At 42.5% G+C, this 27,703-nt stretch overlaps 1 long non-coding RNA gene across 1 annotated transcript; it reads right to left on the reverse strand.

Moving 5' to 3' along the window:
• Positions 1 to 209: 209 nt before the first annotated feature.
• LOC135295203 (uncharacterized) lies at positions 210 to 17,302 on the reverse strand. Its single transcript, XR_010357229.1, has 5 exons — positions 17,144 to 17,302; positions 14,265 to 14,402; positions 1,277 to 1,622; positions 1,064 to 1,158; positions 210 to 434 (listed from the first exon to the last, which is right to left on the reverse strand). It is a non-coding gene; the product is annotated as an uncharacterized LOC135295203 (long non-coding RNA).
• Positions 17,303 to 27,703: the final 10,401 nt, after the last annotated feature.

Consider the following 27,703-nt stretch of genomic DNA (forward strand, 5'->3'; position numbering starts at 1 on the left):
ATTGTTTCCTGTGGCTAATCCTCAATAAAAGAAGATGCTGAAAGTGGATTAAATGTTTTTTTTTTTTTTTTCACTATTGTCTGCAATTGGAAATAAGAGATTGAACAGATCAGTTCAATGTAAGCACTTTTATAGTTAGAATTGATTTGGAATGACAATTTACGCAAGAAAGATTTTGGCACAGTAACAATCACATTCATACAATCTGATAAGCTACAAGGGGAAAGTGTGGGGCCTTTTATTTTATTTTTTTTAGTAAGAAGATCACCTTGCTTTATTTTTTCAGCATTTCCTGGGGCTACTGCAGACTGGATGAGGCTTTGGCTGTGGCAATAATATCCACACGGCGTAATGATCCGGTTGTGCACAGTGAATCTTTCATCTGAGGCTGCAGCCTTTGTAGATTAAACTGCTGGTTGGTGGAGCTGCCTTCCCTGTGGGAATCAAAGCACCCACTCATTTCCACTTCTGGTGAGGAAATTAATATCCTATTCATGTAGCTCTATATTGCTTTTAATTGGTTTAGTATTAAACTACCAACTGCCTGAATGAAATGTTGTGGGGAAGTTAATTTCTAGAAGGCAGTTTGTCTCTGGTCAATTAGTGAGTGTTTATTTCTGTGTTACTGAATCACAGGGGGGAATATCTCCTGTAGAAAATGGTATTTTCAGCTAAATTAAAGACCTTTTAATAAAACAATGAGTTCTTTTTTTTTCTTAAATAAAATTACTGACAAGAATAGTACCACCAACTTGGGTAGTAACTCATCTGGCCAATAAAAAAGTTGGTAAATATTTATGAATTTCACATCAGGAGTAATCAGGGAAAACTGGCAGCATAAAAGATACAAATAATATTTTTAACATTACAAGCCCCTTCATTAGCTTCTTAAAATAGAGACTGTTTGGGGCAGAAAGGCCTTGGAGGTGAAGTTCTCTCCTAGAATGCACTTCAGCTATCAGCCAGCTCTCTTTCCCTGAACTTTGGGCTGGAGGGTCAAATGGAAGAGGCTCTGCAGGCTGCTCTGGAGTTGTGCTGGAGGGCTGGCCTTTAGCATCCTTACCTAATGACTGAGTTGATGTGGAAGAACCACATCCACAGGTTTGGTGAGGTCTGCAGCTGATGTCAGTCCAGATGGGGCACAGAGGAGTTAAGAAACTGCGAATTATGATGAAAAATACAAGAATTTCTCCCTTCAATACCCCTATTCTTTCTGCTCTCCACTCCGGAGGGGAATATCTCCATTTCCTCCAGTACAGAGCAAACTCCACCTCACCTTCTCCATGACTGCATCAAGATCTCACAAGTTGGTCAGATGCCTGATGAAATTGGTGTCTGCTGGATCAAACTGTTCCATGAATATCTCTGATGCTGCTGTAAATTATGTTCGGAATTCAGTCAGTGATATTCCACTCAGAGACAGTGGAATGCTTGTCCCTCAGTACAGCATCAGGATCCAGTGCTGCTGTACAGGGTGTGAAGCTGCTCTCAGACCATCTGTAGGTATCAGACATCCCACAGCTTGTTCTGTAAGGTGTGGGAGATCTCACAATCCTGGCCATGTCCCAACACACATACACACACATCCTGGGAAATGAAGTCCATCCACAGGCTCTTCAGTTCTGAGGAAGAGGGAATGCATTAATGTTATATATTTAGGAGGGATCTTGACATAATCTGCCAAGAGCACTGGACCTTGCAGGTCTCTCAATGTGTCTTCACCCCAACACTGCTATAGAGATCCCAGTAAAGTATATTTGATAAATCCAGTCTCTAGGAGAGCATCTGCTCTGCATTTAAAGACCTCAAGACACCAAGAACATCCTCCACCACTTATTCCACTGGTTAATATCTTCACTATTAAAACCATGTCCCTAATTCCTGACCAGCCTCAGCTTCCAAACATTATTCCTTTACATGCTTTTTTTCTGGTGGATTAAACCATCCTCTCCCACCTGGAAAAGCTTCCCCCAGAGGTCCCTAGATACTGTAATCCAGTAATGTTTGAGTCTTCTTCCTGGCAAGCTGTTAAAATGCCTTGTGGTGCAATGCTATCTCCAGCTCTGGAATAATTTTCACAGTTCTTTTCTGAGGTTTCTGCATTTCCAAAATGCATTTTAAAGACTTTGCAGGCGTGATGGGATATATAGTGGGGGGAGAGTCATACATAAATACATACTATACAACTGATATACTTTGGACTGATTTTATGGTAACTACTACATGGAATAAAACATAAGTGTAGTTTTTTATGGATTAGATAATATTTAAAAGTAAGTTTTTCACCCATGGATCTGAAACAAATGTTACATCTGTATGACTTGAAATCAGAACAATGCTAATGAGCTTTTTGCTTTTGAAACCAACCAACAAAACATGGAGGAGTTCTGGTCTGACCCAAAATACATTTGTTTTTCCTTTTGGCGGCATGTATTAAGAGAAACTCTTTCAGGGTGGCCATGAAATTTACTGAAGCAAACAGTTTTGTTTAAAAAATGCTAATGCAATTTTACACTTCTAAAGTTTTTCCATTTTCTACTGCAACTATTTGCAGTGTTGGATTGTAAACAGACATGTACATCAGTTGACAAGATTTGTTTTACAGTAAACAAAGGACGTTTGTGCAACTGAATACATAGTCTGGTATGAAAGGTTCCTTTGAAGACACAGGTCTCCTAAGGTTAGACAGGTTCTAGGGGCACGGTAGGGGCAGAGGACGTCTCCCAGTGTCCTGTCCAGGGAGGGCAAAAGGGGCTCTCTTTGGTTTGAGTCTGAAGACAATGAAGCTGGCAGAAGGGGAGGGAAAGACACCGGGAGCAGAAAAAGGCAGAAGAAAAGGGAAGGGGAAAAAAGCCCTGAGCAGCTCAGCAAAAAGAAGAGGTTAAAAAACCCCAAGCATTATCTTTCCAGAGGATGGAAAACTGCAGCTTGAGCTGGCTCAGGCACTGGGAACGTCCACTGAGAAGGACAGGAGACAGAGATTCACCAGGCAAGCAGAGGGGCTTCAGCCCCAGCTGCCTTCAGCGAGGCTTTTGGTGGCCTGGGGCTTTGCTGGAGCTTGGGAGGGGACAGAACCTGAGAAAGGAGCTTGAGGAGGGCTCCCAGGGCCTGGGCTGAATGTGGGTATAGCACACAATGGGAAAGGAGGGATGGAATAGGGCAGGGGACAGAAGGCTGAAAGCGGGGTTCGATATTTGGTAGGAGCCTGGTAAGACTGGGAGTGATGATCAGGCAGGCTTAAATGTAGGGAGGGAGGGAGTCAGAGCCTGGCGGCAGAAAATAAATCATAGATTTCCATGAATTCAGTGTGGCAAATGCACGACTGTTATGAACACTTAGCTGCCATCACATGCTCCATGAATCACTGCCCCTGGCTTCAACTGTGACACTTGCATCTGTCAGGCCTGGGGGTGTCGTGTCACACCAGCAAGGGGTGTGAAAAAAACACCATTAGGGAGAATGCAACTGAGTTTAAGTGACTTGTCTGATGCTGTAGCAAAACTGCAATGGGAAGCAGACACTGACAAATCCAGTTCTTCTCTGACCAGGCTTGTATGCTCCCAGCTGGGTTGAGGTCAGTGAGGTCCACAAAAAGAAGAAAGCTCATTTTAGGTTTTGGGATCACTAAAGACTCAGCAGATTGTAAGTACCCAAAGCTGTGAAATCCCATCACTATTCTGTGGGTGTTTCTTGGGCACTGGTTGAATGGTGACTGCCTCTGCTGCAGCATTTTGTGTCACCCTCACCTTCTCCCATTGATTTGATAGATTCAATCATTATAATCTTAATTCCTAGGCACGGTGTTGTCTGCACAGCAAAAGGCTACTTCAACTGCACTTTGCCCTGGGTATCATAGATTAGCACTGAATCCTGCTGAAAAGAGGGGCTAGAGTGTTTTAGAGAGTTACCATCCATAAAGGAGCCAGTGATTGCATTATTGCCCTTCAAACCATCCTCCGCACTCCCCAGACAGCTGCTGTTGCCTGACTGGGTCCAGATGGTTTCATCTCAGCTTGATGGTTTCTCCTAGTGTGCATTTATAATGCCTTCAGTCCGTGCAGCAGCCAACTGTTGTGATTGGGCACTGTTCCTGTCATTGCCTTCCTCTGCCTGGCACAAGGGATGGTTGTGTTTTGTCCCAAGTTAGATTGCACATTTCTTAGGGTTTTTCCTTGTGCACTTGGAATGGGTCATTAAAACTGTGCTCTGTTTCTGCCTACAGCTGTTTGTCCATAAATTAGGCCGTGGTGAGAGAGGCAGGACAGGGAGTAAGTTAGTCTTGGATTTGCAGTACTGCTGCCTCCTTGAAGTGCAGGGACTCCCAGTTCAAGCTGGAGCAGCAGGAGGTGGCTGGGAGAGAAGGAAGTATCTGCAAGCTGGAGTGGAGGAGGAAGGGACTGTTTCATGAGTTTTGGAAAAGACACGTGCTTTGTGGATTTAGCCTAACCATCTCCCTCCTGTGGCTTTCTTCCTCTAAAGGGATCTCTTCTGGACACCACGCCTGTGTGTGAGTGAGCTAAGGTCTTGCACACACTGTACTAAACTGGATCAGGAACCCCTCTCCCCTCATGTCCATTCTCCCTCTGGGGCAGCAGTGAGAAGCCAGATTTCTCCTATGACAACAGACATGTGAAAACATGAGTTTGCCTTCCTCCCTACAAGCAATCAGTGGAGGAATGTGCAGGAACACAGGAAAGGCTTGGAACTACAGCATGCTGTTTAATTGGCTCTGAGCCTTCTTGCTGCAGTGATCAAGGAACATATTTGCTTGATTATGGCCTTGTTAATTCTTTATTTGGCATTTATTAAAACTCTAAACTGTGCTTAGAAAATACCCATGATTAATGATCACTCATTAGGGACCAAGGAAGCTTGAAGGAATTTTCAGTTACTTTTGGCAGAAGTAGCAGAGATTTTACCTTTTTTACCAGCGTCCTGGTGGAAATGACAAGGTTTGAGTTACCCAGTGATTTTGGATGCTGTAGTAAGGAATTTTAGGGTGAGGGTGTGAGACCTGTGGCTGCCCTCCACGGCTGCTACTACTTTCTACATGTATGATGCAGCTTATTATCAAGGTCCAGGTCACTTTAGTAAGTCACTAGAGCTACTTCTGCAGCTTGATCCTGACTTGGTAGAGAGCTCATGCCATGAAATCATCATTTTAATGCTTCTGGTATGACAATATTTCTGGTATTCAATCTGTGGCTCTTCAGTGTGCACAGATGGGAGAGATCCCTGCTGGATAGTACTTATAAGGTGCTCTGCCAGAGGAATGTGCTTTTTCATTTCAGAGAATTAAGTGGGCTGCTGATTTTGTTTGTGTTGCCCTGCTGAGTGCTGGCAGGACAGCTATTGTATCACCCTTCACTCCCTTCACCCCATCTCTTCCCTGAAGAAGGGCACAGATGAGTTTGTTTTGAATGCAGATGTGCATGGATGTATTGCCAGGGAACATCAGTTTTCAGAGTTATTCAGGAAAATGAAAAGTGAGACAGGATAGCTGTACTGACATACCACGGTTGCACTAAAACAGGAGAGGAAGACCTTAGCATCTGGGAAAAATGCAATATCAGATTCGTTTCCAAATAAGTGAGTGCTACATGTACATTGTTGCATGTGTTTGGGTAGCACAGTAGTACAAGTTGTGTTCTGTAAAAATAATTGATGTTTTTCTGTTAAAATAAATAACATTTTTCTACAGAAGGCTTAACTGTAATATTTTCCCCATCCCATAGAGAACATTGCATGGAGCAGTAGGCATTCCTTTGAGCATAACTTTGAAAGAAAAGCTCTTTAAAAGAAAATACAAAGAAATGGAAAAAAACCCCTCACTCTCCCTCAATCTTCTCATAGGCAGCCAATAAACCAGCCTTCAAAGAGACTTCTGAGACTGACTGACAAGAGGCTGCCTTTGGGCACAGCAGCTACACAAAGCTGGCTCCTGATTGTAGCAGATATCTGTTGGAAAAAGATACTTTGTTTTCTGTGCAGGAAGGAGAGATGAGTGGAAAACCAGTGAGATGATCCTCGGGAGTGATGGGCTATGCAGGGTTTGAGAAGCTGGAGAATGCCAGGTACAAGCTTGGTGTCTGGCTTATTTTGAATATCTCTCAGAATTACAGCTTGCACAGCTGCAGAGCATATCTCCCAGGGCAGATGTGGGTTGTAGAGGGTGGTCTGTCACCAGCACAGCACGTCTACCACCCCCAGCCCCAAGAGACCCTGTGGGTGGAAGGAGGGTGAATATATCTGTGAATTTGTGCACTGTGTCTCCTTCTGTTTGTGTCTGCTCTTTTTTAGCATTGTGACATCACAGGGGAAGGGCTGTTCCCTTGATAATTTTTAATGGCAGATACTTGGCAGGTTTCTAGATTGGCTGTGATCCAGCTGTATGATGAGAGAGTCCCTAAATCTCACCCTGAGATGAGCCACATATCTTTAAGGAAGAGATACATACACACAATAGAATTTCTTTTCATCAAAGTATAAACCTTCATCTCACCCACACTAGTTTCTAGCACCATTTCTTAAAAGTCCATGCGTGCTGCAGGACTGTGTTTGGTCAGCAAAGATAAGCACAAATGAATTGATGCTTCATGGTACAACTTTGACATCCATGTACTTCAAACCTTCCACCTTGCACCTCAAGTCCTGTGTCCAGTGCTGGGGCCCTCAATTTAAAAAAGGGCATTGAGGTGCTGGAGCATGTCCAGAGAAGGGCAATGGAGCTGGTGAAGGGTATGGAAAACATGTCCTGTGAGGGGCAGCTGAAGGAGTTGGGGTTGTATAGTCCGGAAAAAAGGACGCTCCGGGGAGACCTCATTGCTCTCTGCAATAACCTGAAAGAAGATTGTAGCCAGGTAAGGGTCTGTCTCTTCTGCCATGAGAAAGAATGACAGAAAATTACCTTCTGTTTCACCAGGGGAGGTTCAGATTAGATACCTGAAATTTGTTTTTCACTGAAAGAATGGTCAGTCATTGAACTAAGCTGCCCAGAGTGCTGTGAAGTCATCATCTCTGAAAGTGTTCAAAAGGCATCTGGATGTGGCACTTAGGGTTTAGGGCTAATTATGGTGGTGCTGGGTTGGAAGAGATGATCTTGAAGGTCTCTACCAATTTGGATGATTCTATGATTCTGTGATTCTGTTGAGAATTCTTGGGGCATTTTCTCATAGCAGGAGTGACATAGATTCTGCATGGCACAGCTGAGAGAGGTTTCTTGCTGGGAAAGCTCCCAGTATACATTGCCTTGCAGATGTTGCATTTGCTTGATCATGCATTGATGCTTCAAGTAGCTTAAGGTAGGGTAACAGCCTTTGGCATGGATACAGAAGCAACAGGTGGCTGCTCTCAGCCAACACATGTGGGAACCACATGAATACAAAATGAAATATTTTTGGAAGACACCATTTTCCAACTCCTGATTCCTGCAGGAGTCCAAATTCAGCAGGAAGGATCCTGGCTTACTCTGAGCCTTACTTCATCCCCAGGTTTGTAGTAGCATCTCCCATCTTTGAGGAAAAGCCCTTCCTAGCTCCCATTGTATATTCACTATGACCATGCCACACCTAAGTGCTGCAAACCCCTGGACTGCTGGAATAAAGATGGCAGAGCCCCACTTCTGCTTTCTGTGGAGGCTGCTCTGACTGGTGTGCTCTGAGGTGAGACAGGACTGACTGTAACTGACTACAGTGCTTCAGATGAGGTGGGCATCCACCCACAGAGACATTTGTGTGTCAACATTGACAGACAAATCCTGAGAGCAGTTTAGTGCTAGATCCTTCTGGGTCTCAAACTGAGAGTCAGGGCAGGGAGTAGGAGTGGGAACTTGATGGACCTGAAGCTCAGTCTTAGATGCTCCTCTTGTTGTGAGCATTTGACCCCACAGTGGTCACAGCTCCTAGAGGAGCCGTTCTCCACAGGACGTCATTGCTGCCTTTCAGATGGTGAGTGTGGCAGTAACTGTCCTGGAAGTGCTCCAGTACCAGTCACTTTGCAGAGCTGAGGATTTTGCCCTGTTTGTATAGCCGGCAACTTCAGCAGAGTATAATGAAGTTGGAACTGCCTTTTAATTTTCTTCGGTAGTCGGGCTAGAGTTACGATTATAATTTGGACCCGATTCTGAAAAGAATGTTAGGCCTTTGTGATCAGGCATATGATTTAATTCAGTTTAATTTAATTTTGACACCAGCAAGATTCTCATTTAAAGTGCACATTTCCAAGTGTATAAATCTATAGAAACGACACTGGCTCAGAACCTTTACCAAGCAGGCTGTCATAACTAATGCCTATTAGTTAAATTAATGTAACAATGTGCACTTTTAGTACTTAGGAAAGAATCTGCTCCTCAAATATAAACCACAAAGACCCGAAAATGGCTATTTAATTAAACTCATTTATTTTTTTTCAGATGCTTTCCCTAAAATTTCTTTCTTTCATTGGGTAAGGTGTTCTTATAAGACAATGTGAATTGAAAATGCTGAAATCAAGAAAAGGCCAAGTTATGGCATAATGAGTATATTAAAGCTTGCTCAGTACTCTGTTCTAAACTCTGTGAAACTCTATTTCTAGTATAAAATGCAGAGGAAATTGAATTAATTTGAAAATGTTTCTGTGGTGAAAGGTGAACAATGAAGCCTTCCCTGGGAGCTGATATATATGAGTAGCAAGTGGGAAACGTGTTCTTGCAATCACTTTCTGAATTACCTGTAAATTCTGTGAATTGTTATGTTATGTCAGAGCATCTTAACTTTAATTTCATTTTTCGAAATCTGTCCACAGCAGTTCTCAAATTCTCCTTGTTTCTAAATGCTTAAGGGTGGCCCAGAAAATACAGGAAAGTTGGGACGTGTCTGCAGTTCATGTGATATTGCGGGTGCTCTCAGCCAATGGAGCACTGTGAACTTCTGGTCTCTGCCACTTAAATCCCCTGGTGCACAAGAAGAAGAGCTCTATACTTGTGTGCTGTGCTCATGGTTGAAGAGCAGTGTCTGGACTTAACCACAACACTGCTTGATGATTAATGAGAAAATGCTTTTGCCAGAGAAATCAGAGCAGATACATCTACTGCAAACTTTTAGTTCTCTGAATTATTAGCAGTCAATTAGCAGCAAGTATTTAACACATTTAGTAAAGGCTGCTATGGACACCATTTCACATTTCCTCAAAACAATTTAAAAAAATAGTTTTTTACATAAAGATTAGAAGATCCATTTTGGGTAAGAAACAGACGTCTATAACCATAAATAAATATGTAGCATGTCCATTGTGGGCTTTACAAATGTGCTAAATACATTGAGTTAATTGGTAATTAATTCAGGGTAGATTCTACAGATAGTCTAAACATATTGATTGCCAGCTCTTCCTTTTCCGGGAACAGAATCACTGTGCAATTCTGAATTAAAATAAAAGAGCACTACAGAACATAATTTCTGCTGCAGTCTGAAGATATTTTTATGGCATGGAATGCTACTGGAATAGAGCAGTAGTCATCAACCACTGTTTAGAGCATGCAGCACATTTTGTGTTCTAGAAATCAGGAAAATCTGTAGGGAGTACACATAGTTAAAGAAATATAGGGTCACAATAAAACTGTGATTTTATTATAATTATAAATGGCCATGGCCAGAATAAACTCTCTACATCTGTTAAAAGGCTGACTCTCAGATAGAAAAACAAATAAACTGGCTACAGAGGTCATGCACTCTGAATATTAGACATCCAAGCTAGGGCATTAGAAACTGCAAGTAGGGACCAATGCATGCTCTGAGAAACTACAAATGCCAGAGGAGACATAAAGAGATGCTTCAAGAAATTATACATTATTCTGTGAGTTTTTTCAGGAAGACTGGGTATTTGGCATTTTCCTTGTAAATGGATCTGGAACTATATGTGGCTCTGCTCAATAAAAAACATAGGCTGATGAAAGTTATAGTTATGGTGTCCTTTGCTTTACATGAAGGTGGTTGTATTCTGTGCTGCATTCACCTTGAATCATGTGCAAGTCTAATGCAACTCAGCCACAAAAGGTGACAGTTTTCTCACTTAATTTTATAAGCCCAAAAAGCAGAAGTCTACAACTGATCTGGTTGTCTGGCTTCCTTTATGACTCTGGAGACAACGGAGAGTCTGGAGGTGCTTCTAGAAAATGATTCATCTGCTCTATTTCAGACATCTATCTGAGGAGGACATGAATTATGCCCTGGGAGCACCTACTCCTCCTTGAGTTAGACAACCAGCCCAGATGAAGATGTCTGTGCTATAATTGTCTAAGAGCAAGCAAAACAAATCCCGTTGAGGGGGCACAAATTAACACCATGTGCACCCTGGCCATGGCACACATCCAAAAGCCTCTTGCTCTGCAGCTCCAGCACACATGCTTGCAGAGTCAGCTGGGTCTCTGCTTCCCCTGACACTGGTGGCTGTTTCCTCACTTTCCCATGTAGGTTTCAAATGCAAACCCCCATGGGCACCAATGACCATAAGATTGCTGGCTTGAGGAGGCCCAGCCCACTCCTGAGGCATTCCTTTCCAGGTATCCTGGGGCTGGATTCCTTTCCAGACTGCAGTGAAAGAATAAGGGACTTCCAACACCTCTTCAGGAGATGGTTAAACCACTGTGGGTAGTGCACAGTACTTGTAGATCACCACAATTTTAAGAGTTATCCACTGTTCCAAATTGTCCCATATTGAGTAGCTGTCACCACCCTGAGGCAGCATCTCTAAAGTCTTTCAATGGAGCAGGGTTTTGAAAAGTCCTATGGGCAACAGCAAATAAAATAAAAAGCAAAACAGAACTTGGCTGCCTGACTTTTCAAAATATACTGCTAAGACATCTGAAATATTGTCTCTTGCACAGCTCTGCTCCTCTGAGACATCCGAAAAGGAGTTCATTTTCATACTTGGTGTGTGCTTTTGTTGCTTGAGATATTTCTTTCTGCTTCTCATTAATGCCATTTTCAATCCCACAGGGAGAATGCTAGGTAAAGTGATCAAGAAAAGCTTTCTTGATGGTCTGCCCAACTTCATGAAATATTAATGCTTATTGTATTTGAGCCTTTTGTTTATTTAATATTTGCCCAGGGACAGTATAAGCTGTCCATATTGTTTTCCATCAGAATTACTAATGCAGGAAAAGGGAACACTATAACTTAATACCTATCTTATTAATATTTTCATTACAACAACAAGACAAACAGAAATAGTCCAATCTTGCTACAGATCATTCTTGTTTATATGTGCATTGAAGATGAAAGGGTGAGTGTGGTTCAAGATGTTTTCTTTCTGTGGCTACTGTGATCTGTGGATATATTTTTTCAAGATAAATGCTGGAGTGAGGTGCCTACAATGAAAGAGCTGAAATATCCTTCTGAGTACAGGTCCTTCCTCCAAGTGGGAGAGCACTCCATGGTCTTTTGGCTCCTTGAGAAACTTCAGCATGTGCTCTCTCAGAGACAATGTGATGCTCTGGGAGTTGGCCTTGCATTCTGTAAAAGGCCCACAGCAGAAACACGAGGGTTTCAGCCCCAGCTCTGGTTTCCTTTTCTTGGTGAAAATGAAAGACATCAATAAAGTCATCCTCCTGGAAATGTTGTCCTTCTGGAAGAGTTGATATCTGCACTTTCTCCTGCCTGCACTGCCATTAACAATGAATGATTCCCAAGTACACATTTAATTGTTCTGTTCAGGCCAGAAAAAAGTCTGATTCCTTCTCTCCTCAAGGGACATCCTCTTTTTGAGGGGACCACCTTAGAAAATGCAAGGTCAGACATGGGATGGTGTCTTGGACACTTATCCCTCCATCAAATATCCCTTGTAGGTGAACATGGCAAAGGAGAAGCATGAGAGCAACAGGTGGCAATTAAGTTTCCTGACTTTTCAGAAATCTTGGACTTTCTGGAGAATACTTCAACTCTTTGGAGTCATTGGAAGTAATGGTCTTCAGTACTTTTGGCACTGAAAAGCCAATTCAACTCATTCTGAAGTCAACATTACAGTTAGATGCTGGCTCTAAGAGGATATATTGTCTTTTACTGCCTTCTTTCATCCCTGTGTTAGTCACATTCTCATCTACTGCACTTGGAAAAAGGTCTGTCATAAAAGAAAGCTTTGGAGCAATTTTGAATGAATGCAATTGCTTGGATTCCTAACCCTGGTCAATTCTTACCCCCAACATGCAAGGGCTGTTTTTTCTGTACATAAAACTTTGAAACATCCCATGCTTTGGTTATTGTAATATTGGTGTTATCATTAGCAATAGAAAGAAAATAATAGAGTGATATTGTCTGAGCTAAATACGTCACTGCAATTGAGGCTTTCTATTGTTTTTATTATAAAAATTTGTGTATAGTCATCAGCTATTTTTCCCAAATAGATGCTGAGTTTGAATATGAGGGCCAGTAAACTTGCACAGTTTCTCCAGCTGCCTTGGCAAAAATATTACTTGTGGGAGCCAATGAAACATTTATTACACATTGCTCCGACTGTGCCCACAATGACATTTCTCCAAATGTGGCTGTGCAGATTGAAGATATATTTATTGTTTTAGTTTGCTGCAGTATTATTATAAATTAGATTATCTTGTGCTATATGAAGTGTGATGGAGTCTGGTGAGTGTCTAAGTCTTGGAAAGTTGCTGCATAGTGTATGCTTGTATTCCCATTGCTGGCTGGGGCTGAGGCTCTCTGGCTTGTCTGTGTCTCTGCAGCATCTTGTGGATGGCCTGGGACCTGCAGGCTTAGTGAAGAAAAGTAACAGGGGTTTTCAGTGCAAGAACTCCCTGGAAGTGGACTTTCAAAAAATTTCTGCTGTAAAGGTGTGCTAAAACACTTCCCAGGTGCTGTATGTTTGTTTTTTTTTAAAGAGTAGTTTGTATTCTTAAACCAGCAAAGGAAGAAAAAAAGTAAATTTTAAGATTGTGTGAAGTCAGTAGGAAGGAACATGCACTGTAATTAGTAGAAAGGGGAAAGATAGTGAAAATCTTCTCAAGAACCTTAGTATCAGGAGTCTGTGAAGGGGAAGGGAGTTTCAGTGGGCTACCCATAGCAATTGGCTGGGGAAAAAAGGGAAAATCCCCCCATCATTGGAGGGAAAATCAAATTATTTTCTCAGTACTACTGTGGTACTCATAGGGTAGCTTGCCAACCACAGAGCTTGTTGGAAAAGTAAAAGAAGATTTATTGCATAAACTATACAGTGAAAGAAACATATGCATTCCATCCAATGTGTCCATCAGATGATACTGTCGTTTGGAAAAGGAACAGTTTGGGATAATAAGAAAATTGCAGCAAAATGAAACAAATTTTTTGCATTTATCTTCATCACAGTGGACAAGGTGGAAATACCTGTTCCAAAACTTCTTTATTTTTTGTAGATAATAAAGATGAGGAACAATTTAAAAATGAAATTTATCGCTAGGGCCAGATAGTCCTCATCCATGAGCTTTGAAAACATTTGGGTAGTTCATCTGTGAGCAAAAGTACATGAACTATCACTAAAGCCAGCTACCATAAAGGAGGATTGGAATTTTGCAGGAGTTACGGTTACCTTATTACAAAGAAACTTTGCCTCACTATTAGATAAATTAGTAAAGAAAATAATTAGTGACATGTACAACACTTAAATGATCACCACAGGCAAAATGTGTCTTCTTCCAAATTCCTCATGGGAACAGAGAATGTGGTAGGTCAGGGTGAAATGACACGTGTGAACTTTGGAGTGGCCACTGACAAAATGCTGTGCTGGCAGGAGAGAGGCTAAGGCACTTGCAAAGTAGAAACTAATTATGCCAAAGTAATTAGGGAGAACAGGAACAAATCTTCCGCTCTGCAACTGGAGGGCATCGTACCGAGTGAGCTCCAAGCTGATTTAATAGCCTGCCACCATTGAAAACTGAGAAGTTAAACAATTAGCCCATCCACTGTGTTCTTGTCAGCATGAAGGTGCCTGTGTGCCTTTAGGGATCTGAAATAATTTTTACTTGCCATCTGATAAATATACATAATAAAAGTAAAGATTAGGGGGAAATAGGTGTCTCTGAGCACATATTTGGATTTTGGGCTGCAGTTCATGTTTCTGACTGGAAATATTTGCACAGCCTTAGGTCTCCTGTGCAGCGAGGGATGTTGCTGGCCAAATTTTGCCCTCTCCTCTCCCCTTGCTTTAGCCTCCCACAAACATTTTGATGCAGAGCTCACAGAGCACAGACCTGCCTGTCAAGTAGGCTGCACTTTCTCAGATGCATTTCCAATTCCCTAGCAACTCACCTGTAAGTTCCAGGTCTGTGCCCCCTCTTCCTATTGGAGTGAATCCTGAAATCCATCCTATAGACTGAGGCTTTGGCTCTACTTGCTTTTTTCTTATGCTGAGCAGGCTTGGTGCTTGCCTACATTTCTGTAGGGAACCTGTGGAAAATAAAACCCATCAGTGATAGAGAAGCAACTTCATTTTTTACCAGCTAGAAATATTTACTAAATACCTTCCTCAGGGATATTGTAACTTTAAAAACAATTATTTAACCCTCTTCCTCCACATTTTTTCAGCCCTTCAACAGTGCCATAAGGTTTAGGGAAAAAAGTGCTGTTTCTTGTGTGACCTGTTCTGTTTTGCTCTCCCAGAATCACTGTCTTGGTGAGACATGGGAGGTGCTGTGACAGTGCCACGTTCAAGAATAACTCCTTGAGTACTTTCCATTTTCTGGAGAATCATTCCCTTGCCAGGAGAATGGGGTAGCAGAAGTGGCAAAGCGTCTCACTTCCATTTGAATCTCCTCTCTGACAGGTACCAGTCTCTCTCTTGTTTGGATTCCTGGCCTGTGCCCGGGGGACAGGGCAGAGCACAGATGGCAGCGAGGCAGAGCAGCCGGCAGAGCCCGGATGGGCTGTCTCAGCACAGTCTGCGCTGTGTCCTCCAGATGGCTTGGTCCTCCAAGTCATGCTTTTGCCCACCTTGTCCTTTGCCTCTGGTCTTATATACAGATATCTTTCTGCCCATGGGTGCCAAGGAGAAAGCACATGGGCCTGGAGTATCAAGGGATGGCAGACAGAGAGGGGGGCTGTGTTGACTGAGGGACTGTGTTCTACCAACATTTGGGACTTCCAGCCTCTGCTGCTGAATCCATTTTCCTGGGCAGCCACAGCAGTGGAAGTGGCATCAAGCACACCTCTTTGCATCCTTCTCCAACAAGATACCCAGGGCCAGATCTTCTTTTGCTTATCTGTGCTCTGGCTCTAGAGGCCATTACTTGCCCAGGTCACCATCACTTTTTCAACGACATGTGGCATAGCCCTGTACACAGTGCAGACCAGGGTGATGCTCTGTGCTGCACAGACATTGTCAAGAAGGTGAGAGAATACACTGGCTTTCTCAAAACAGCTTGATTACAGTCTGTATTTTAAGGGTGCAGAACTGTAAACAACCAGAATTGTTTAGCTGGTTATTGTATGTGCTTCTTTACTAAGCTATGAAAATTAACACCTACAGAATGTGATTACTGTTTGATCTTTCTAAAAATTTTGCAGTGGCAGGGACAGGCCTCTGTATGCAGTTGAGCCTAACTGTTTGTCCACATCCCAATTACACATTCTAATTATAAGTAATTACAGGCGCAGGCATAAGCTGTATTTCTGCCATAGATGTTTCAACAAGATTCAGGCATATTGTCAACATGTTTTAGCAGTTTAATTGTAGAGCTGGAAAGCAAAGACTTGTGAGCTTTATTCTTAGTCCTGGCACATCCCTTGCATCCCCCTCACCCTGCTGTAGCTGTGTAAAGTTTAGGGGGTCCAATCCAACCTCATCATGGAGGTTCCCTCCACAGCCTAGGAGAGGAAGGTACCCTCTGCACTGTGGGTCAAGGGAATTTGGATATCTGGCTTGGGATAGACACTGGGCTTTCAGGCAGGCAGATCGGGTGGCATGAATGTCCCACTCACACTCATGGGTCTGGAGCTCTGCTGTCTTGCTGCTGTGCCTGACTTTTTCATCACTGCTGCTTACTTGCTCATGCATTCTTGTGGTGCTTCCTGGTGTTTCCCAGTGGATGTCTGCTCACCAGATGGGCTCTTTGACACTAATGGCCTCTTTGAGGACACCCCCAGACCCCCCCAGCCCTCTCCACTCTTTGGAGTTTTTAAATTATTCTCAGTCTGATGATGCCTTTCCCTAATGCAAAAATGGCATGCCAGAATATTTATTCTGATCAAGAAATGTGGAAGAAAGCATTTCCCAATTTTGTCAGTGGCAGTCTGTAGTGGAAGCTGCCTGTGCTCTTATGCTCTGCATTTCTGGTGACTGGTGCATAGCACTGCAGACCCAAAAGTTTTTTACCTTATTCCTCAGCTCAAATGAAAACCATTTAAAAGTTAATTTTCATATATTTTCAAAATGTATTTGTGCCACAATATGGCTACCATCCTGCATTAACAGCAAGGTGTCTTTTTTGTTTCATTTGGATTTAGGAGAGCTTAGTTTTGCTTTCTTACTGCTTTGTCACAAGTCACTGTAGCAAACCTGCAGTTACCAAGATCATGGATGGCAACAAGCACAGGAACTGCTTTTGTTGTGCTTGTTTGCCAGCCTCAAAATTCCTTGTTAATATCGACAAGATCCCAGCTCCTGTGGTACTTATGAGCTTTTCTACCAACATGCCCTACAAAAGGCTCTTAGATGTATAAATTATGCAGCATGCTATGATCAAGTAGCTGAAATAAAAGGCAACAGTTTCTGAAAACAACCTGCACAAAGCTGCACTGTGCCAGTTTCACAATGGTACAGGGAGACTTAGCGTTAATTAATTAATATTTCATACGCGGCTTCCCAAGCCTTGATGAAATGTTTCGCAGTGACATGAGGGACGGATGTTCCCCGCACAACACTCCTCTGCCATCCAGAAACACAGCAGGCACACCTTGGCGTGAACTCCTCCATTAAAGTTTAGTTTTCCACAGTCTGCAGCACTTTATCTTTCTGCCTTGATAAGATCAGTAAATGTTTTGCTGCAGGAGAGGGCAACACAGCTGTACAGAGGTTATGCACTGAATCCAAATGGGAAGGGAGAGGTATAGAGTATATATAATGCATTATGTACACAGCAAGTAATCAAATATGTAGTCATTGTGGGCAAAGAGGCAATTCCAGCTCTTACCGGGCAGACATTCAATGCGGAACACCTGCCTATTGCATCTATAAATAAAATCTCTGCGGTTCTTCCTTTCAGCCTGAGCAGCCTGAGCATGTGTTTTCTGGAGCAGCTGTCTGCTCAGGGAAAAGAGCAGAGAGTCACCCTGCGGTGGTAACTGTTTAATTTACATCGGTAACGACAGCCCTGGCACAGGCCGTCCTCCTCGCCAGCTCCCAGCGTGGTGGCGAGGGAATTCAGCTGCTGGAGCCGGAGAGAGGAGATTCCTGCTCCTTTTGAGCTGTTCCCCGCCGCAGCGCGGAGCAGAGCAGAGGGGCCGGCGCTGCCCTCGCTGTGCGCTCCGCTCCCCGCGGCAGCGGTCATCCCACAGGAAGGGTCCTGCGCTCGTCCTGCCGGGAAGGGCCCTGTGTTTGTCCCGCCGGGAAGGGATGAGCTCGTCCCGCCAGGAAGGGCCCTGTGCTCATCCCGCTGGGAAGGGCCCTGTGCTCGTCTCGCCGGGAAGGGCCCTGCGCTCATCCCGCTGGGAAGGGCCCTGTGTTCATCCCGCTGGGAAGGGCCCTGTGCTCACCCCGCCAGGAAGGGCCCTGAGCAGCAGCTCTGTCCCAACGAGCCGTGTGATCGCAATCGCCAGGCATCCACCCCGACAGGCGAGGGGAGCCTCGAGCACATTTTTCCTTTGCATAAACAGCTCTTTGCTGTTTCACTTTATGCTCTCCGTGTCTCCAAAGACAGAATGAAACTTGTCCTTTCCCCCCTCCTTGTCAGGGCAGTGCTGGAGAACCACTGTGGACAGCGAGGAGGAGACTCGGCTTCCTTATCCTTCTTTTCACCAGACTCTGGGAGGGTACCAAAGAAATCTCAATTTCTAAAATAGTTTTGTTTGGGACAGTATATGCTTATACCCACAGCTACACCTACCCCTACACCTAAACTTGTACCTATATTCTGATATAGCCCATTCTGTCTCTAGGGTTTCTTTCTACAGACTGTCAGGAAAATATGACCTCCACTTTGTAGCCTTTAGCACAATGCCCAAGCAGAGAAGCTGACAGAAGATAGGAATAACCTGGAATGCTCGTGGATAGAACTGAAACATTGAGCTGCAATTCTGAGGTCACGTTATCAGATCTGTTCTCATGCCAGAATGGTTGGAGGGAGTATTTGAAATTATCTGTGATAACAAAAAGAAGTGCAATTGGAATTTCTAATTCTCCGTAATTTCTTAGCCATTTTTCCTCTCATTCAATTTGGATGTCAGCCAAACAGGTAAAAAAAATCAACCTCATATTGCTCAGATGACCATTTATGAACCATTATGATTATCAACAAGTAGGAGAAATGAGCAAATTTACAGAAGATCTCAATATTATTGTTGACTATTTCAACAGTATGTTATTAATGACACAGTATTTCACAATAATTGTGATTTATGACTGTGTAATTACTAGTCAAGAAGAAGGCTGGAATTTGTGAGGAATGTGAAGATTTAAATAATTTATTTTGCCATGGTATTAGAAGTGATTTCCTATACATATGTCTACACTGGAAAATACATGAGTTGTATTGAATTTGCCCCTTAGAAACAAGTAGCACAACAGAACTGATTACAGAGTTCAACATTCAGACTGTACATTTTCCCTAAACTACTAATAAATAATTCTTAAGAGTACAAGCCATGCCATATAAAATGGAAGAAGTAATTTGTGCTATATAAACACACATGTTCATTAAATTCAAAATGTGTTACTCCATCTTTGAGTGTAACACATACAGATAAATGCTTAATAAACTTCCATAATTTTAGAATTATTCAAATGAATTAATTCAAATAGTGTTTTTGTTTTCCTGACGGGGGAAAATCTGCCTTCAGTGGTATAGGTCTTCATTCATTCTTTCTTCAGATCTGTTTTCTGAGGGGTCTTTAATAGCCTATAGAAACATCACATATTTTTCCATGAGAAACAGTGTGTTTCATCAAAATAGAAAGTTGCCACAGGAAAAAAGACTTTGATGAAACTGTGCCCATGAAAATGAGAAACAATGGCTGTTTCTCCTTGTGGCTGTCAGTGTGATACATCACAGGATTGTCCTAGACCTCTGCTGTGTGGTGAGGCCATGGAAAATACATTTTGGCTGGGGAAGAGTGCCCATCTGAGGGACACAAAGGCATGGAGAGTCAGCTCCCCAAAGGCTCTTTGGCAGCTGGATTGGATACAGAGATTCTTGTTGACTCTGATCATTCGATGATCCTTGTGGGTCCCTTCCAATTCACACCATTCGGCAAACTGTGAATTTTTCTGTGAAAAAAAAAAGTTTCCATTCAGGCCAGTGAATCAAAGAGGATAGCTTTGGTTTTGGAATGACAAGAAATGCTTTATTTTAATCCAGAAGTTCAAAAATCATGGGTGTCCAGAATTTTCCCTCCATTCATACATCCTATTTTTCTGTGTCATTTTTGTAGGAAACAAATCCAGGGTGATTAGCATCTCCTGCAACATGGAAATCCTGTGTTTTTGTTCTAGTTCCTTTGTTGTTAAATTAGTTTAATGAAAGCACTTGAAGCATTTTCATTTCTTAAAATGGAAGGAATGACAAATATGAAAAGTTAACTGCTCATACTAGTTTCTTCCTTCAGACAGAGGATGTTCTGTTATTCTGAGATGCACAAAATTCATATTCCCAAGGCTGATAATGCCATTTTGCTGCTGCCTTGTGGCACAGAGAGCTTGTGAGCAGTTAAAACTTCACAAGTGAATCATAAACAGTCTTTTCATCCTCACTTATCTGCTGATGTCTTGAAGGACAGGTTTCCAGAGCCTGCACAACAAGCTTTATACAATCCACACAGAATAACTGATTGCCCTCTCAGGCAATGCAGAATCACAGAATCATTAATATTGGAAAAGATCTTAAAGATCATGGAGTGCCACCTTTGACCACTCCCCACCTTGTCAACTTCAACAGGGCACTGAGTGCCACGTGCAGTCTTTGACTGACTCCAGCCTCTCCTTGGGCAGCCCATTCTTGTGCTTGAGAGGCTTGTAAGAGATTGAAGACTCGAGTGATTTTCTTGGATTCCTCAGCTGGAGTGGGATGTGCTGGATATAAAAGACACGAAGAAGTCTCCTGAACACTCTCCACACAGCTGAGCTGAGCAATGACACTCAGTAAAAGTGAATAGTCACACACTACACATACAATGTGCCTCCATGGAAAGGCATGTTTGTCAACAGCTGACCCCCTTCAAGCTTCAGAAACGGTATTTTAGTCTCCTTTATCCAGGTAAGCTGAGTACTCAGCAGTTTTCAAACTGTGTCAGTTTAAAATTACCCATGGGATGCTTTGGCACTGTTTTCACACATATTGCTTTCATGAGTGTATAAGGCCAGAAAGACTTTCACCTTCTGTCTATTATTTCATCCAGTGTGTGCATTGCACTGAGAAAAAAAAAAAAAAACCAGCACAAGAAGGATTCCTTGTGTCAGGAGAAATACCAAATAATAGGACAGCAAATATATTATGGGAGATAGAGATTCATAAGCTGACATTAAGTCAGCTGTGTGTTCCTATGTGCTACATCTTATGAAGTCTGTAGGACTTCCTTTAACATGCTTCAGCTACTGTGGCAACAATCACTAAAATCTTTATTTCAGTTTTTCAAGTGATGGCACCATGTCCCTTCATACCTGTCTAGACTGTTTTGGGAGTAATCCGATGCCTGAAGAAACTTCCAGCTCTGTTGATCCTGGTGTGTGGAGCTGATTTTTTCATTAGGTATCTCAGACCGGTGGAGTGATTTACACATTATGCCTAACAGGTTAAGGAATGAAATTCAGGGGAGCACAAAGTGCCTTGCACACACAATGTAAGGCAGGTTCACTCCAGAGCAGACTGGTTGCATTTACACTGCCCAGCTCCTGACCTTCAGTGGAGCCTGCAACCTTGAACTGTGGTGTTATTGTACGTCTTTTATTTCAAAGTGCCCGAGACACGATGTGCTCTGTGAGGTTTGTGCCACAGGCCAGCTGAGCAGTGGTCTCACAGCACAAAGTGTGGCTCTGTGTGTCCAGTGACATGGTGGTTCCATGGCAAGCTGATGCTGAGGGACTCTTGCCCACACTCCCTTTGGGACCAGTCCTTGGCCCCAGTACCTACCCAGCTGTGGTGGCAGGAGTGAGCTAGGAGCAGGGTTTAGTTCTTCAGCTCTGGCCCTTTTCTGTGCAGGGTAAAGCTGCACACTGTAAGCACTGATGCAGTTTTAGATGCTCACAACCATCTACTATGATTTTTTTCTTCGAGAATTATTTGTGTCAATGCTGATGGACAAATATCAGATTGGGAGAGGCATAGGATCAAGTACCAGCCTGGACCCCCTGTGCTGGAGAAAGCACTAGCTTTCTTTACAGCCTCTGTGTTAAAGCCAATTTTAAAAATACTTTTTTGTGGTAACAATGTAAACTTTCATTTTTTTGCTTTTTACCCTGAATACAAGTGTTCTTTTTTTTTTTTTTTTTTTGTTTTGTTTTGTTTTGTTTTGTTTTGTTTTGTTTTGTTTGTTTGTTTTTCAGGGACAGAAAGGGGTTAAATAATGAGGTATACCCACTGCCTGCCCAAGACATACATTGAACAAAAGCTTGTGTAGGCTCCCTTGAAATCCTTATTGCATTGACTGTGGAAAATTAGATTATTCTCATATCAGTGAGTTTCAGCTGCAGATTTCTATTTAGTTCATTAACTTGCCTTGAAGTTGGATGGAATCAGGAATATATTTCTCACTTTGATTGAGTAATTAGGGTTGATACTTTTTTGCTTTCATGCTACTCCTTTTAAAACTCTTTCAGCTGTGTTTTTGAAAATAAAGTGAGTGAATTTATCATATTTAGACATCAGCAAGCACCACATGGCAGAGACAGCTACTCTGGAATCCTAACGGGCTCTCAAGAATTATCCTCTGTGATTATCTCCACGTCTGAAGGACCATATGTCACCGTCTCTGCAAATGGCATCTGGTTATATCACACAAGGAGGTTTCTTCTATCTATTTTGAAAGCAGCTGAACCTAAACTGGCGAACAAATCCCTGAATATATTGAAAGGAGCAGTATTCCTTTGAACTGTGTTATTGAAACTGATATATACTATGAGCTGGATGCCTGTTTCCTCTAAAGACTATCTAAGTCTCTGATTATTTCATGTTGTGTCAGAAAGGACATGTGATAAATCAAATGAGTAGCTGAGCCAGTATACCTGAAAAATAATTATGAATGACCTTTTTCTCTTCTAGCTACAAATGTTATCCAGAAAGGGTACAGCCCTTTCAGCTCCACAATAGACCAGAATACCTCTAATTTATCAGAACAGAAATCTTGTAATGGGAAATTACTACCACCTCAGCAAACAGTGCCATAATTACTCAAACAGATACTATATTGATCTGAGATTTCATAGGCCGAGTGGATGGCCTGTCATTGAGAGATATGGGATGATGATGTTTTTTTGCAAGCTCCCTCTTGACTCAGCCTAGGTGAGTCCACAGACCTTCCTGACATGCCTTGAGGCACAGGAGCTGCATGCACATCCCCCACCAGGTCTGTGCTCTGACCCATGGCCCTGCCTACATGTATCAGTAGGTGAAAACTCTGGTGATAATTCTGGTGATCTAATCACAAAATTCATGTGATATAGAAATCCCCTTGAACCTTCATTAGGAAATACTTTACATCCTCACTGATGAGAGCAGCACACTCAGCACTTCCTCATGTTCTATCTAGACAGCTTTCCTGCAGGCATTGTCATTGTGGCAGAGTTTTGCCAGTAAGACTCCAAGCTTTGGCCTGCACACAAACACAGCCACTGCTTGCTGGATGAAAGGGATGCAAAGAGTAGGTCTGACTCACCTCTCATGCTAAGGTACATTAGCAGGAACTCAGTGCAGAATCACTGTGAGCATGCCAATATCCTTCCCACACATGGGCTTAAAGGTGGAGAGGATGCAATGTTGTAAATCTGTGTCTAAAACAAACTGTGCCTCATGAAAACATGACAGAGGGGAATTGGACACAAAACTGCCACTGTGCTAAGCTTGGAGCGTTTGGTGGCACTCTGACATTGAGGTTGGGGCCACATCCATCAGCCCTTCATGTTTTGCATTGTCCAAGTAAAACTGGAGATCTGGAGACTTGCAGAAGAAAATATGAGGTGCCCTGGTTGCACAGACAGGCTCTGCCACATGCTCTAACACGAGTGGTTTGGCTGCTCTGATATTGGCACACTGTGCAAACTGCATTCTCAGTGCTGGGCAAGCAGCAGCGTGGCCAGAGGCAGCTGTGAGAAGAATCATCCTCAGCCTTTGGGGCTGCCTTTCAGCCCCAGCCCTCATGCTGTGGTACAGCTGTACCCAGCCCTGTGAATCTTGTCTGCTGATCCCAGACTTGCCTCCCTGACTTGGTCCCAGAGGTGCCCTGTCCCCATGGCCAGCCCCAGCCTGGCTCTGCTGGTCACCTCTGAGTGTGGGGGACAGGTCCCTGCTGCAGGCTGCCCCACTGCTGGCCAGCCCAGCCTCACTGTGCTGACATCAGGGGTTTAGGGGTAAGTGAGGACAGGAAAAGCTGGGCTGAAATACAGTGAAAGAAAACCCACATGAACTGGGCAACTCCACTGGCTCTTCAGACCTATGGGTGTCTGTGTAAGGCAAAAGATATGGGGCTTTTAAATCTCTCTTTAGATGGATTTTGAAATAAGGAAGATTATTGTAGCATTTAAAATTATGTATTCATAGAGATTTACATATTTCTTCAGCTCTTTCCTACGAGCAATATGTACATATATGTATATACACTTGAGGGTGGAAATATTTATTTTGCTCATTATTGTGAGCACCTCACCAGTCTTTTAGCTGTCATTGCATCTAGCAAAATGCTACACTTAGCAGTAATTGTTATTTTAATTAATATTTGTCTGTATGTTGCCTCTTACATTTTATGTTAGGCTTCTGTGACTCACTGGTGCTGATAAGTGACCTACAGTTGCATTAACAGCCTGTGCAATATATGGCCTGTCATCACTAATACATTTTGATGCATTTTTCTGTATTTTGCTATTTTGGGGATTATGTCTGGTTTTACAGACAAATGGCCTCATTCTCAGCACTTTGTCATTTATTTGTATTTCATGCCAATTTTTTGCACGGATCTAAATTAAAGAAAGGAAAAAATATACTGCGGAACCTCAGTGTCTCATAATAAAAGGCTGAATCCAGGTCTCATAACTCTCATTTCAATCAGTCACCAAGGGACGGGTTCAGACCACTCATTTAAAAATATTTGTCTTCTTCTCTCTCCTGGTAATATCCTAGTGATTTCTTATTGTCATGAGGAAATTTCTAATATATATGTTTGCTCCAGCATACACAAAGCCTTTTGTACAACAGGTTGAAATCTATCTGTGTTTACAGATAACTGGTCAGGCCCAGCATGTGTCCACCATCTGAAGGGACCCTGGGAGCTCCTGGCCTTACACTATGATCACCTTCTAGTATAAGGAGCTTAGAGACTCCATTCAGAAGTTATCTCAGAGGGGCCAGAAAAGAAGATTAAACAGCTTTCAAGCTTCAGGAAAGTGCCTTGTTTGGTGGGCACAGGCTCAGCCTGTGGGGATGTATGAAATAAATTATGTGGATAATTTTTAAATTGAAGTATTTAAGAGCTATGTGGAATATCAGTATTGTATACCAATGAGAGATTTACTTGAGTGCTTAAACAGTTTTAGTCAGACCTGGGAAATTTTTTTTCACTCCTTCTCCCTTACTAACAATTGATTATGGGTCTTGAAATTAGCTCTGTGTCTATGTGGATGCATTTTCAAGCATATATAATATTTATATATGCGCACGCATGTTTGTGCAAGAGTTGTGATGCCATGATGTACAGCAAGAAAGAGTGGCCCTGAGAATCAAGAAGTGACTTTAATTCTGTTCATTTGCAAAATCACACTTTTCCCTTCATTACCATGTTGGCAACTCCCAGTTTCTAACCCAGCAGTGACAAAATAACTAGTGTGGGTATGCTGGGCTCCTGCCACTGGCTTCCCCAGTCCTCAATATCCTTCAGCCAGCTGCTGTGGGGATCTGGTCTGTCCTTTCTGATCCTGGGGGGTCAAAAAATGGTCATTTGAATCTTGGCAGAGATAAAGGGCAAGATGAATGGACAAGCAACAGTCAGTGGATATCACTTTCAGAGAGGTATTTGTTGTGCTGTCACCAGTGGGCACTAAAAACCTCAATATGCCTTAAAATAACTATTTGCTTTTCAAAGCTGCTTCTTGATAGAGCTGATAGAACAAAAATCTGCAATTAAAATTCATGTTCGTGTCACAACATGACAATGAGAGGTGAAAACAGTGCTAAAGACTCTTCACCCATGAGTCCTTCTAAAAATCTTTATGGAGAGGAGAATTTAGCCCATAAAAGATCAACTGTGAAAACTGCTTGGAATATGGCTGGGAATTCTGAAGTCTGTCGATAATGTATGGATAGTGTGGCTGATAAATACTAGACATTTGGAACTTAGACACACACATGTCCATGTTCTCACTGTTTGTCTCAAGTGAACACATACCTAGTTCCCGTTCTGGCATACGGACACACAAGCTTAATTTTTGCTTGCTCTGGAAAATGCATGCATATTGTTGAAGTAAGCCTTGCCAAATTAAATGCATTGCTTTGGGAAAAATAAGATTTCCAGTTCAAAAGTAGAATTGAAGGCCTCACGGATGTTGCCTTACATATCTCCCCAAGTCTGTATTCCTACAATAATCAATCAACAGGTTCAGCCAGGTGAAGACTGAAAGCAATACCAGCTGATGAAGATGATCTGCAGAGGCATGAGCGAGGCTGGCAGACTCCAAGCCATCCAGGCAAACTCTGGTGTAAGTACAGACTCCAAAGACAAGTTCAAGAGCATGGACAGACTTTACAAGCAGCAGAGCTTCTGCTGGCATTTGCAGCAACAACAAGGAGATTATCAATAGTGCACTCTGTGGCATAATCATTGATCACTGTCAAGGGTCAAGGCAAGATTCTGTACATCGAGGGACTGAACACTAAATCCCAGAGCATGTGAGGGGAAACCTTCCATGTCATTCTGTGCATTGCCAGACTGTTGCCATCAGACTGCTTTGATGTTTGCAGCTTCTCTGGGAAGGAACAATCCTATGAGGTGTTGGGTGAGGCTCAGCCCACTAGGATTGGGAAGGGTGATTTAGTCCTGTCTAAGACAAAAGCTCTCTCTATTAAGCTGATTATGGATCATCTGGAGGAGACTGATGAAAACTTTCAGCTAAGATTCTGTAACATCAGTAAAACCATCCAGGAACAAATGTTTCAAAGTAAGTTCCGCATTTTCTAGAAAGCCTTATGTTTAAATAAGAATAGAAAAATGGCTTTTTCAGAAGCATCATGGGAAGGAAACACCAGTGAAACAGCCATTCAAGATTCCACAATATGGCATGATTGGCCAATCCAGAAGCCTAATTAAAAAAAAAGGAAAAGAAAAAGAAAAATTTGTAATTCAGATGATTTTTTTACTCACCAAGTGCCTGGCATTTAGCAAGAATAAATGCAGGCTATGCATCTTGGCCTCTGAATACATCACTTACAGAGGTTTATTTGTGAGTCAAGCATCTTTTTCTGATACGCTCCCAAGCTCTCTGATAAATTCATTACTACCATCAAGTTATGACATTAGTCACTGAAAATCTCTTGCCTGGTTATGATGTGTTGCTCTGTTTTTTTCCAACACACTTTGAATCTTTGGATTTCTATGCTGTTTTCAGCCAAACCTTTCTCTCTAAGAACTAAATGACTTCTGAGTGAAACAGACATCTCTGCAGTACACTCCTTTACTTTTCTGCCAAAGTTAATCTAGATAAACTCCACAGAACCTAGTGAAAATGCTGTCTTTATGAAGGAATGGAGACTCAAAATACAGGTAGTGACTATAGTACGTGGTATATTGATGTATGATCCACTTCCAACGGGTGTGGGAGTATACACATCACTGTGTGATGCTCATGATATGTCTTAAATGTTGCAGCTGAAATGGAATGAATTATAATTGAAACACTTGGACTAGTGGTGCTAGCTAGCTTGCTTGCTAGCTGTTTTTATTAACCAGTCTTTTGTTGTTTTTTCTCTTCCTAAGGAGAAGATTGATGCTTCCATGGGAAAAAAAAATTATGAACCTAGCACAGTCTTTGTGAACTGAATTATGCATGGAGCCACTGTAATTGTACCCATCAGTCAATGCCTGCAGAAAAATGCAAGGCTGGGCGAGGAATGGCTGTAGGTAAACACACATTTAGTCTTACACTGGTTGTGGTAACTGAGTGTGCATTTTGTAATGCACAGTTGGATGAATGTTGTTATGACAGCTTTCACAGCTGAGTTCATTGCAGTACTGTGAGGTGTAGGAATATTGCTTTTCTTCTGGGACTGTCTGAAAAGGAAAACTGCTCTTCTATTTCAGTCTAATGCTTTAAGACGTTCTGTCTCAGAGGTTCATAGACAACC

This window comes from Passer domesticus, chromosome 2 (assembly GCF_036417665.1).
Source record: "Passer domesticus isolate bPasDom1 chromosome 2, bPasDom1.hap1, whole genome shotgun sequence".
Classification (NCBI taxonomy): Eukaryota; Metazoa; Chordata; class Aves; order Passeriformes; family Passeridae; genus Passer; species Passer domesticus.